We start from the raw sequence: 12,858 nt of genomic DNA on the forward strand, positions 1-12,858 counted from the left end.
AAACTAGGAAAGACTTACAAGCAAGCAATCAAAGAGCCCCTCACCACTTGGCTCATGAGGATATGGGACATGGGAGCAAATAACATCAGTATAAGTCCTTCAAAAGCTTCACAGTTATGTAACTGCTCATCCGTCTTTGAGACATGGGCTGTTCAACCTAGGGCAATTCAGGGAGGAGCAGTCATTAATGGGATGGCTGTTCCAAGGCATTAAAGATACATGGTTATCACCAAGGGAAACTCCCTTGATTAACAGAGGCTAGAGGACTATAAAGGAGAGACATGCATTACTGAGAGAACTAGGTATGATAAAACAATTTATGATGCCCAATTCACTAGGCCAGATAAAACTGTTCACCAGAGATATAAAGGAAAGCTTAATTCAACTGGGACCTTGAGAATGGCATAGAGCTTTAACTGTTTTGCTAAGCCCTTTAATGGGACAGGATCTTTGTAAAGTGAGAGAGGATTTAGCAGATCTAAGTGACTCTGGCGAGAGTGTAAAATGTGTCTGCAGAATAACAGAACACCCTACAAGAGATATAAAAAAGACCAGACAGAAGAAATGGCCAGTTTGGGTTATTCAAAGACAAATGTGGTAAGACTTATGTTGAGCCCAAATTCCCAAAGAAAAAATTGATAGAAAACCAAATTTGGTACTAAGGAGTTTCTGGAAGGCTTTAAAAAACTAGAAGAACAGTTTACAAAAGATATTCAGAGGATAAAAATTGTCCCAGGGCTGGTTAAGATTAAATAAGATTAAAGATTAAATAAGATGCATGCATTTCTCTCCTAAAAGGGCTATGCTAAGGGTCAAGGCAGTTTTTCCCACCAGGGCTTCCCCCAGCAGCCAGGTGTGGTAAATGGAGAAATGACAGATATGGCTACAGTCAGGATGTAGACTCAGAGCCTACCTAACTTAGGGAACCAACAAGTGCAGCAGGGACAAGAGAAAACCCCTGCCTCCTTAGCCAGATGCAGGGTCAGGCAACTGGAGCCAGCACCTGTAAGTGTATCAAGGATAAAAGAATACAAAGAGACTCCATGTAAGATCCTCAGAATGCTGAATGACCCAAAAGGGATAAGTAAAGAGATTAAAGAACTGACCAAGTTAATGCCTCTTACCCATGCTATGGTACCTAACAAAGATCTATGGAGAAAGCAATTAATATGAATGGATGAAACCTTTCCATACTGTGTTAGGCCTTGTCCATGATTGATTTAATATATGATGTTAACCTTTGAGTGTTTTACAGATGTGAAACCCATTTGAAAGATACCTGAGGAAACAAAGGCCAGCTATCACTATAAGATTCTTGTGAGTTTTATGGTTGGATAAGATAAAAACAGAGGCTCCCGAAAGTATACAACTCTTAAGAAAAACTACAGTACCAGGGGTGGGTTGCCCTCCTATGAGCTGTTGGTCAGAGAGGGATCCTAGAGGTGCTCAAATTCACCAAGGCTATTGCCACTAACATTGGTTGTACACTAGAAAGGTCTGTATTGCCATGTTGTTGAAAGACACTGCATGATATGAGCATGGGAGAAGAAGAGATGGAGTTGAGACTAAGCCAAAAACTCCATGCCACTGAATGGATGGGTTTCATAGTGCCAGAAGGCACTATGCAGATGGTTGGGCAAGAAAGGATCCCTTATGATTCCACTCAACAGTGGACCCAGAGTACTGCACACTATGAGCATGCCAAGCAATGTCTGCTAGTGCAATAATGGCTCTACTCACATACATACAACTGACAAATTTCTAATTGGATAAGGCCTGCTCCTAGGGGTGGAACACACATCTAGTACTGTAGACCACGCCAACTCCCTGTGTCAGGGAATGCTACAGGCCCCAGCAGGGAAACAGTTGCAAGTATACTGTTTAATGAATATGGTACACCTACTGGGATATCTTCTAGACATTTTTAATTTACATTCATGTTTAGGTGTGTCTACTTCCTTCCATTTGTCTTCATAGTAGGGGAAACACCACTGAGATAAACCAGCAGCCACATCTTAAAGATGAATGATGGGGAGCCCCAAGAGATCACTGTCTCATCATGATGCAAGAGAGATCATCCTGCATCTGTCCCCCCCTCCAAGGCTGTGGGAAATTCATGGAAGAAATGGCAGAAACTTTGTAAGAGCAGGAGGAAAGGGGTGGAGGGTCACCCAGAAACCACTCATTCCTCCAAAAAGAATGAGTGACAGGCAAGCTCAGGGCACCCTGGGAAGAAGTGTGGAGCCTAGCTGCTGGCAGAGCAAGTGGAGGTGAGATTGAAGAGGGAGAGAGCCAAGACTGTGCTGGTCCTGAGCTGGGATCAGGAAGTGTGACCCCCATCCTGGGAAAATGGCGGAGACCATCTTTTTGCAAGTTGCTCCCTTCCTGTCATATAAACCATGCAAACCCAAGATAAAACAGGTCAGTTTATCCACCTGCCTCAGGACCACGAGACCCTGAGAGAGTGAGAGTAGGTCAAACAGAGAGCGGGAAGGGGAAAATTTAGTGCACAATATTGTAGTGACCAGATGGATCAAGGAAGGCTCTCCAAGAGGGCAAATCAGCCCTGGCTAGTTAGGAGCACTTCAGAAGCCTCAGATGTGTAGGGCCTAGTTCCAAGGAGAAGAGTTGGGACATAGAAGTACTAATCCCTACTAGTCAGCAGGGAATTCTAATGCCTGGAGCAGTGGGAGGGACTTCAGATGTTCCCAAAGCAAGGGGTTTGACACTGTGTGATTTGGGAAATTCATCACATGGAGCTCCAAGTCAGTAGCTCTCAGACAGTTTCCAAAGGGCACTGTGTTTTTTCTTTTGAAGGCTTCGCCTGTACACATGTATTTTTCAGTAGTATTTTGAACTAAAACATTTCTATCCGCTTTTTCATAACATTTAAGCATTATTTATCTCTCGTTTCATCCCCCCCATATTACACTCTCCACTCCCTCCCAAGTTAAAGTATCCCCTATTCCCTATTTCTCCCTCAATAATACCTGCCTCTTACTACCCTCCTTTCTCAAGCTCTTTCTTGTCCTTTATTCCCAAGGTTCCTCCCCAATTTTTTGGCTCCTGTGATTATATCAGGATATATACTCAAATCTAGGGTTTTTCCAGCTAAGATCTACAAATGAGAGAGAACGTATATCAATTGCTTTTTTGAGTGTGTTACTTCATTTAGTATAACAGTTTCTAGTTCCATCCATTTACTTGGAAATTTCATGATTTTGCTTTTCTTTACTGCTGAGTAGAACGCCATTGTGTAAATGTACCATGTTTTCATTATCTATCTGTGGAGGGACATTTAGGTTGTTTCCATTTCTTAGCTATTGTGAAAAGAGAAGCAATAAGCAGGCATGTGTAAGTATCTCTGTAGTAGGATGAGTTCATTAGGTATATTCAAAGCAGTGGTACAACCTGATCATGTGGTAGACGTATTTTTAGTTTTGTAAAGAGTTCTCCATAATAATTTCCACAGTGGTTGCACCAGTTTGCAATCCCAGCAAGAGTGGATGAGGATTCCACTTTCCCCAAATCCACACCAACATTTGGTGTCATTTTTTTCCTTTTAATCTTAAACATTCTGACTGGGGTTAGGTGCTATGCAAGAATCTGTGTAGTAGCATAAGCTTTTTTTTTTTCATGCTAAGGAATCATATGACTTGATCATACGATAGATTTATGGTAGATTTTTAGGGTTCTCTATACTGATTTCCAGTGGTTGACCCATTTTGCAATCCTGCCAACAATAGATAAGGGTTTCCCTTTCCCTGAATCCATGCCAGCGTTTTGTCATTTTTTTCCCTCTTAATCCTAGCCATTTTGACTGGGATTCGATTAAATCTTAAAGTACTTTTGATTTGTATTTCCTTACTAGGGATGTTGAACACTTTTAAAGGTGTTACTAAGCCATTGTTATTTCTTCTTTTTAGAACTCTGTTCAGATTAACAGACTATGTTTTAATTGGGCCATTTTTTACTTGCATATTAGTTCTTTTTTTCTTCTGGATGTTATTCCTCTGCCAGATGAAAAGCTGGTTAAGATTTTCTTCCAATCTATTGGCTTTATCTTCCTTATTCCATTGATTGTTTCCTTTGTTATACAAAGTCATTTTAGTTTAATGAAGTCCTGTTTGTTGAATATTAGCCTTGGTACCTGAGTGACCAATGTCTGATTAAGTGAGTCCTTTCCTGCACTGGTTGGGCACTGCCTAGGTGTGATTGTAACAGTTTCAGCATTTCAGGATTCACACTGAAGCCTTTGATTGATTTGAAGTTGACTTTTGGGCAGAGTGATGGGTATTGGTCTAATTTCATTCTCCTACATGTGGAGATCCAATTTTTTCAGCACCATGTGTTGAAGATGCTGTCTTTCCTCCAGTGTGTGTTCCTGGTACCTTTGTCAAATATCAGGTGACTAATTATATGCACTCATATTTGGGTCTTCTATTTTACATGATTGATTTTTTTTTTGAGACAGGGTCTCCCTGTAGCCCCAGCTGTCCTGGAACTCACTATGTAGACGAGGCTGGCCTTGAACTCACAGAGATACTCCTTCCTCTGCCTCCTAAGTGCTGGGGTTAAAGGCGAGCACCACCACGCCGGCACGATTGATTTTTTTATTTCTTGTGGCAATACTGTGCTGTTTTTACGATCATAACTCTATAATATAGATTGAGATCTGGTATGTTAATCTACCTGGCATTACTCTTTGAGTTTAGGATTGCTTTGGGTACTCATGGATTTTTTTGTGTTTCCATGAATTTTCGCATGGGTATTTCTATTTCTTTCAAGAATGCCATGGGAACTTTGATTGGGATTATGTTGAATCTGTCAATTTATTCTGTTGGGATGGTCATTTTCATTATATTATTCTAACAGTCCAGGACCTCAGGAGTTCTTTCCTTTCCCTTGTGTATTTCTCAGACTCTTTCTTCAAAGATTTACTGTTTTCACTGAAGAGATCTTTAATGTTTTTAAATAGGGTTATTCTTAGATATTCTTTTGGAGGCTATTGTAAATGAGAATGTTTCCCTGAAATATTTCTCTGATTGCTTGTTATTTGTATATACAAAGGTTATTGATTTTTGTATATTGATTTTGTATCCTTCCACTCTGCTAAATGTTGATCATTTCTAGAGGTTTCTGGTAGAGTTTTTGGAATCTGTTATGTATACTAGCCTATCATCTGGAAGTAAGGATAATTTGAACTCTTCTTTTCTCATGTGTTATTGCTCTAGCTAGAGTTTCAAGAACTATATTAAAAAGGAATGGGGATAGCAGGCAGCCTTGTCTAGCACCCAACTTTAATGAGAATGCTTTAATATTTTTCTGAAGTAGAGTGATGTTGGCTGTGTGTTTACTGTATGCAGTCTTCAATTGTGTTGAGGTAATTTCCCTCCAGTCCAGTTCCTTCTAGGATTTCTGTCATGAATGCACGTTGGATTTTGTCAATGACCTTCTGTGTCTCTTGAGATTGATATTGTGATTTTTATCTTTAAGTCCATTTATATGATTTACTATGTTTACCGATTTACATATATTGAACCATTTCTTCATCTCTGGAATAAAGTCAACTTGATCATGGTGGAAGATCTTTTTGACATGTGTCTATATGCAATTTGCGAGTGTTTTCTTGAGAATTTAAGAATTTTTTTTCATTGAGCTTTTGAAAATTTTTAAAGTTGGTTCTTAATCAAATTTAGACCCCCTCCTCATCTATGTTCTCCTATCTCCCCACCAGATCTCATGTATTCTGCCATGCATGTTAAGTCTCATCCAGTCAAGCATTTCTACTCAGATGTCCTTATTGAGAATTTTTGCATCTATGTTCATTAAGGATATGGGCCCGTAGCTTTCTTTTGTGTGTGTACCTTTTCCTTGTTTTGTTGTTAGAGTAATATTGACTTCATAGAAGGAGTTTGGGAATTCTCCCTCTGTTTCTATCTTCTTTGAATAATTTAGTATTTGTTGTAGATCTTTGAAGATCTGGTAAAATTCTGCTGTGAATCCATTTGGACCTGGTCTTTTTTTTATTTGAGAAGCTTTACATTACTGTTTCAATTTCTTTATTTGTTATGGATCTCTTTAACTTGTTGACACAAATTCATCCACTGGAGTCTAGTCAGCCTATGTTGAGTCAATTCCTTAAAGAAGATCTATTCTCCCTCACCCAGCAGTAATCAGTCACCAATAGATCCTCAAATAGAGATGCGGCCTGCCTCCCATTTCATGCAGCAACTCTGGCTCTCACAATATTTGCACCCCTTCTGCAATCATTCCCGAGTGGCCGATGGGTGAGTTTTAATGTAGGAGTCCTTTCCGGGGACATGCACTCTGTAATCTCTTATTCTCTGAATCTAGCCAGTTGTAGCCTTCTATGTGAATTGCACTCTGCTGCATGAGTAAACTTTATTGGTGAGGGTTTTTTATGTACTAGTACTCCCTCTACTTCCTGTTCTGCTATTATTTTATAATCTGGTTGAAGATTTGGTCAAATCCATTGACCCAAGATTTCTCTCCTTCCACTATACCTATGATGTGTATATTTGGTCTTTTCATGGTGTCCCACTTTTCAAATTAGTTTATTGAAATTTTCAATTAGATCTTCATTTCAGCCTGAGTTTTCTTCAATATTTCTATCTATTGTGAATTCACTTTTCAAATGCCGAATCACCTTTGTCATTTCATTCATATATGTATTTGTATTTTCTTTATGTTCAGCTAGGAGTTTATGCCTATCCTCTTTGAGTTGTTTATTTGTGTGTTCATTAAGAATGGTGTGTTTGATCATGTTTATCAATTTATTTTAAGTTCATTTCATGGACTTCCTCTAGGTAGCTCTCATATTAGAATACTTCTATTTGACCGATGAGATTTTGTGGGGACATGTTATTTTGATTTTTTTCATATTATATGTATTTTTTCATTGTGTTAAAGGTTGCTTATTTTCTTTGGGGGTATGAATAGTTAGTTGGTCTGTGCTTCTGTTTCTCTCTTTAAGACACTGTCTTTCTCCCTTCTAGCAGTCATCAATGAAAAAGTCATTGGGTTGGTATAGGAATTCTTACTGAGTACTCCATGTATGCTAGGATTTTGTCTGCTTTGAATTTCCATAGGACTTGTGTAGGCTGTCACCATTGCTGTTTTTTTCTTTTTCTGGTCTTTTTGAGACTGAGTCTCCCTGTAACTCCAGCTGGACTGGCCTGGAACTTGCTATGTAGACCAGGCTGGCCTTAAACTCACAGAGATCCACTTACCTCTGCCTCCTGAGTGCTGGGATTAAAGGCACACCACCATACCTGGATTTGGTGTTAGTTCATATGAATAAATGACCAGCTGTCTAGAAGACTCCATTTCCTTGTGGTCATCCACCCCTTCTGGCTCTTACAATCTTTCAGCTTCCTCTTCTGCAATAATCTCTGAGACTTGGGAGGCAGAGTTCTGAAATTTGTGTCTTACTCAGGAATAAGCACTTGTTCTCCCAACAATTGTGTTTTTTATTTGTTACTGTTGTTAATCATCATATATCTCTAGACCAATGTTAATTTCTTACTTTATTATAAATAAGCATCCTAATTTTTACAGAAAAGTGTACCTTTCACTCATCTTCAAAGAAGCTTATTTTGAAACAGATGGAAACTGCTACAGAGTTCCATAACTGGTCAAATAAAGAGAATGGCATCTTTGAGATGCTTACCCCTAAGTGACACATCCTCAGTATACCCTCTACACAGAGGATGGATTCTCCTTTTTTGATTATTTTATTGTAGGGACCAGATAGATTCAGGGAGTTTAGTCAAATGCTTTCCAGGAGAGCAAAGGATCCTAGGCCCTAGTTGGAGTGAGAGCATTCACATGGGCTAGTTCTAACAATTTAAGAGGAGAAGATGTGAGCTCTGGAGGTGAGCATCTGGGACTGGTCTCAATGAAGGGGAATGGTGACTCATCGTGGTGGAAAATGACTAATTTTCCAGGCAGTCAGGTGATTTCTGGAAGCTTCAACAGGGAAGGGCCAAGACCCAAGGAGGGCCAATGTGAACACGATGGGCTCACTCTTACTGGCTATCAGAGGTGTGAGTGGCATTTGATCCTAGACCAGGAAGGTGGATGTAGAGTGATTTTTATTACACAACCCAGCTAATCAGATTCTTTCCCATACATAGTCTCAGCATGAAGGGAACAAGGTCCAAAGAGGGTGGCTGGGAACTCTATGTGCTGGTTCTGTCTAGCTAGTAGAGAATACTTGAGTGCTGGTAAAGCAAGACAGGGTATGGTGCCAAAGTAAGGATGGGAAAGGTGGTAGCTAACTCATTTTAGCTAGTCAGGCATTCTCCAGCAACCTCAAGGAGAAAGAGTACTCCATGACTTTTACCATGAAGAGATGTTGGATTTTATTTAAGGTTTTGTTCCCCCCCCCCCGAATCTAGTAAGAACTTTGTTCTAGTTTGTTTCTCCATTGCTGTGACAAAACACTCTGACCACTACCAACTTGGGGAGGAAAAGGGTTTATTTATCTTACATCTCCCAGGTCACCGTTCATCTTGGAGCCCAAGGTAGGAACTCAGGGCAGGAACCTGGAGGCAGGAGCTGGAGCACAGGCCGTGGAGGAATGCTGCTTACTGGCTTGCTCCTCTGGCCCCTACTCAGCCTGATTTCTTATACAACATAGGCCCACCTGCCCAGCGGTGGCACCACCCACAGTAAGCCTCCCACATCACTCAACAATCAAGAAGGTGCCCCATGGACATGGCCAGAGGCCAGTCCAATGAAGGAAATTCCCCAATTGAGGCTCCCTCAACACAGGTGTGTCAAGTTGACACTAAAGCTATCCAGCACAAACTTCATATGGCTTCTCTCTAACATTTTTTGTTATCCATTATAGTAATCAACTTATTTCTGTTGAACCATCCCTGTATCTCTGGGATGAAGAAGATTTGAACATGTTGGATAGTCTTTTTGATGTGCTCTTAAATTCGGTTTGAAAATATTTAAGTGATCTTTTTTTGTGTCTATATCCATCAGAGAGATTTGTCTATGAATTTTTGTTGTTGCAGCATCTTTTCTGGCTTTTGTTAACAGGATAATACTAGTTTTATAAAAAAGAATTTGTATCATTTCCTTTAAAATTTTACAGAATAAGTAGAGAGGTAGTGGTGTCAGTTCTTCTTTGAAGGCCTTGTAGAAATCTGCTGTTTTTCCATCAGGCCTTGGACAATTTTGTAGTTCAGAGATTTTTATTTATTGCCTCTACATCATTGGATGTTATGGATATGTTTAAATTGTTTACTCTATCTTGATTTAATTTTGGTATGTGTAGCTAAAATTCCATCTGGAAGTGTGTAAACAACATTCTTCCCTTGCTCTTTTCGTCCCTATGACAAATTGAAGTATGATTTTTGCCAAACTGCAGTCTGGTTAACCAGTGAGTTTATTTGGCATGCTTACAGAGCAATGGGTGAGGGTTTACTTGCAGGAGTGTGGGTTCTCCCCTACTAAAGTCACACTAGAAAGTCTTCATCCAAGTGTCAATGGTGACTTCACCACAGAGAGTACATCTTCCTCATCTTTAGGCTTCCCCCTTGTGCAACTAGGACTGACTGATTTCAAAGATTCCATGACATTCCCTGCCCCTCCTTCCTTGCAGAGCATGGCAATTAACAAGCTTAGCTGTGATGATCCTAAGCAAGCTGACGCAACCAAGTTTGGGAAGATGACATCTGTCCGTGGTCCGTCTGTCTGAGAATATTCCTATGCAGGAATCCATTTCTAATAGATTTTCCATTTCAGTAAAAGAAAGATTTTATGATATATCCTTATGATTCTCATAACTCACCCAACGTGTATTGTAATGCCTCTCTTTTCATCTCTAATTTTTAAAATTTGGATCTTCTTTCATATTTTTAACATGTGTTTAATGTGACTGAAGTTTTTTCAGTTATTAGTCTTTTCAAAGGGTGAAATTTAGTTTCACTATTATTTTTATTGATTTTAAGATTCCATTTCATTTAATTCAACTGTAATTTTGATTATTTCTTCTTCACTACAATTTCCGTTTTTTTTTTTCTTGTTTTTAAAAGGTTTTTTTTTTTTTTTTTTTTTGTCTTTTTGAGACAGGGTCTCCCTGTAGCCCCGGATGGCCTGGAACTCACTATGTAGACCAGAAATCTGCCTGCCTCTGCCTCCCAAGCACTGGGATTAAAGGTGTGCACCACTATGCCTGGCTTAAAATGGTTTTTAATTCATCATTAAATTATTGAGCTCTCTAAAAATTTTTGATATAGGCACTTAATGCTATAAATTTTGCTCTTAAGACTGCTCATTGTGCTGCATTGATTTATTATGTTATGATTACATTTTCATTCAATTCTTGGAACATAAATTTGTATCCTATTTCTTTCTTGACCCAATTATCATTCTGTAGAATTTTAATTAGTTTTCAAGAGTTCATGTGCTTTCTGAATTTCTATTTCTGCTGCTATTTAACATTGTTCCATATTTTAAAGATATAATGCTATTTCTATTTTTCTATAAGTATTGAGTGTCCTAATATGATGGATATTTTATAGAAGTTTGCATGAGCTGCTGAGAAGAATACATATTACTTAGTGTTTGGGTGGAATGCTATGTAGATATCTGTTAGATCTATTCATTTTACTTAATCCCATAATTTCATAGTTTCTCTGTTTAGATTTTGTCCTGATGACTTATCTATTCATGAGAATAGGCTATTGATGCCAGCCACTCTTACTGTGCTGAGAAAGATCAGTAGTTTTAAATCTATTTGTTTTATTAAATATTCACCTCTGTTTGGTTCATATATGTTTATAATGTTCATTCTCTTGGTGGATTTTTCTTTTCTTTTTTTGGTATTTTTAAGACAGGGTCTCCCTGTAGCCCCAGCTGTCCTGAAACTCACTATGTAGATGAGGCTGGCCTTGAACTCACAGAAATCTGCCTGCCTCTGCCTTCTGAGTTCTGGGATTAAACGTGTGCACCACCATGCCCAGAGTATTAAGTTACCCTCTTTATCTCTTCTGAAAAGCTGTGATTTAAGTTTTTTTTCAGATATTGCAACAGTTATGATTACTTGATTCCTTGTTCCATTTTCTTGGATAAACTTTTTCCATCTTTTAACTCTTAGGTATGTCTACCCTATATGGCAAATGAAGGCTTACAGGCTCCTCAGGCCTTACTCATATAAACTTACAATAATGGTGACAGTATGCACAAGACCCATGCAAACTCAATCAGACAAAAACAGCAAAGAATTTGGGAAATGGCCAGGAAGCCACAACTTTCCCATATGAAATCCACAAAAATTCAATAAAATATATTTTCTAATTAATGGTAATTATTATTAGTGAAAGATGTATACTAATTCCTGTCCTTTTGTTGGTTTTATAGCACTTTCTTTTGATTAACTGTGCTTGAATTAATTCTATTTGTTTTTATTTTTTTCTCATGGGAGTTTTTATACTTCAGACTGAAAAATTCCTCTTTATACCTGGCTTAATGGTCATAAATTCTTCTACTCTGTTGTTATTATGGGAAGTATTTCTTCTTCAATTTTAAAGGACAATTTTATTTGGTATAACAGTCAGTTGATGGTTGTGGTCTTTCAAAACATGGAGTACACATTCCAGACTGTTCTGACTATCAATGTTTTTGTCAAAAAAATCAGCCGTTATTTTTTATGGGCCTCCCTTTATAAGTTACTTGTTTTTTTCCTTTCCTTCAATAAATAATATGCTTTTATTGATTTTTTGTGAATTTTATATAATGCATCTTAAACATATTAGATCCCTCTTCCTTAACTGAACCTCACCATAGTCTGCTCAACCAGATTTCATATGTTCTGTCATAAATGTTAGGGCATATCAAGTCAAGATTATGTACCTAGTTGTCCCTTAGTATGAGTCCATGCACAGCAACCAGGTGACCCTATCTAGTGTCACACTCTTAAAAAAGACCAAATCTCCCTCAATCAGGAGTGATCAGCTTCCAATAGTTTCTTGGCTAAGCTGGATCTCCTGATCATTTCCCCAGTTCTATGCTGGATTTTTGTCTGAGTTTGCATGAATCTTGTGCATGCTTATACCTTCTGTAAGTTCAGAAGAGCAAGTTCCAAGAAGCCTGTAAAACTGTTTCCTTATGGCCATCCACCACCCCTGGCTCTTACAGTCTGCAGGCTTTCTTCCCAACCCCCACTTTCACAATTGTCCTGAGTCTTGGGTGAGTGATATTTAATATAGGAGATCTATCTAAGGGATACACACTCTGAAGACTCTTATACTTTACATTTTGGCCTTCTGTGTTAATCATCATCTGTTATATGATGAAGCTTCACAGGTGAGAGCTGGAATATGCATTAAAATTCTCTCTACTTCCTGTTCCACTATGTCTATGAGCCTTAGGTGTAGAAGTTCCATGGTAGATGTGTCACTTAGGACTTGGCATCTCACAGACACTTATTCTCTGTGTTTGACCAGTTGTGGAACTCTGTAATGTTTTCCATCTGTTGTAAAAAGTTTTCTTGATGAATAGTGATAGGCATAACTGTCTGCAAATGTAAATATCCATATTTAGAATAGGATAAGAAATTATGTGTGTCTAGGAATGCAACAGATATAGGGTTTCCTCTAGGATCTATGACCTCTCCACTCATGTGCATTTGTAAATATTTACAATCCCATACATGTGTTCCCTCCCATTGAGTGGGCTTTAAGTCCAATTAGATAGTTTGCATTTACTCCCAAGATGAAAGTACCAGTACTTCAATGACATACGTTGATATGCCTGTCATTGTTGTGGTCCTTACACTTTAAAGCTGGGATTGGAGCATTGATTGATTTTTCTCCTTTA

The sequence above is a fragment of the Nannospalax galili genome, unplaced genomic scaffold (genome assembly GCF_000622305.1).
Source record: "Nannospalax galili isolate Female #2095 unplaced genomic scaffold, S.galili_v1.0 scaffold3505, whole genome shotgun sequence".
In the NCBI taxonomy this organism is placed as follows: Eukaryota; Metazoa; Chordata; class Mammalia; order Rodentia; family Spalacidae; genus Nannospalax; species Nannospalax galili.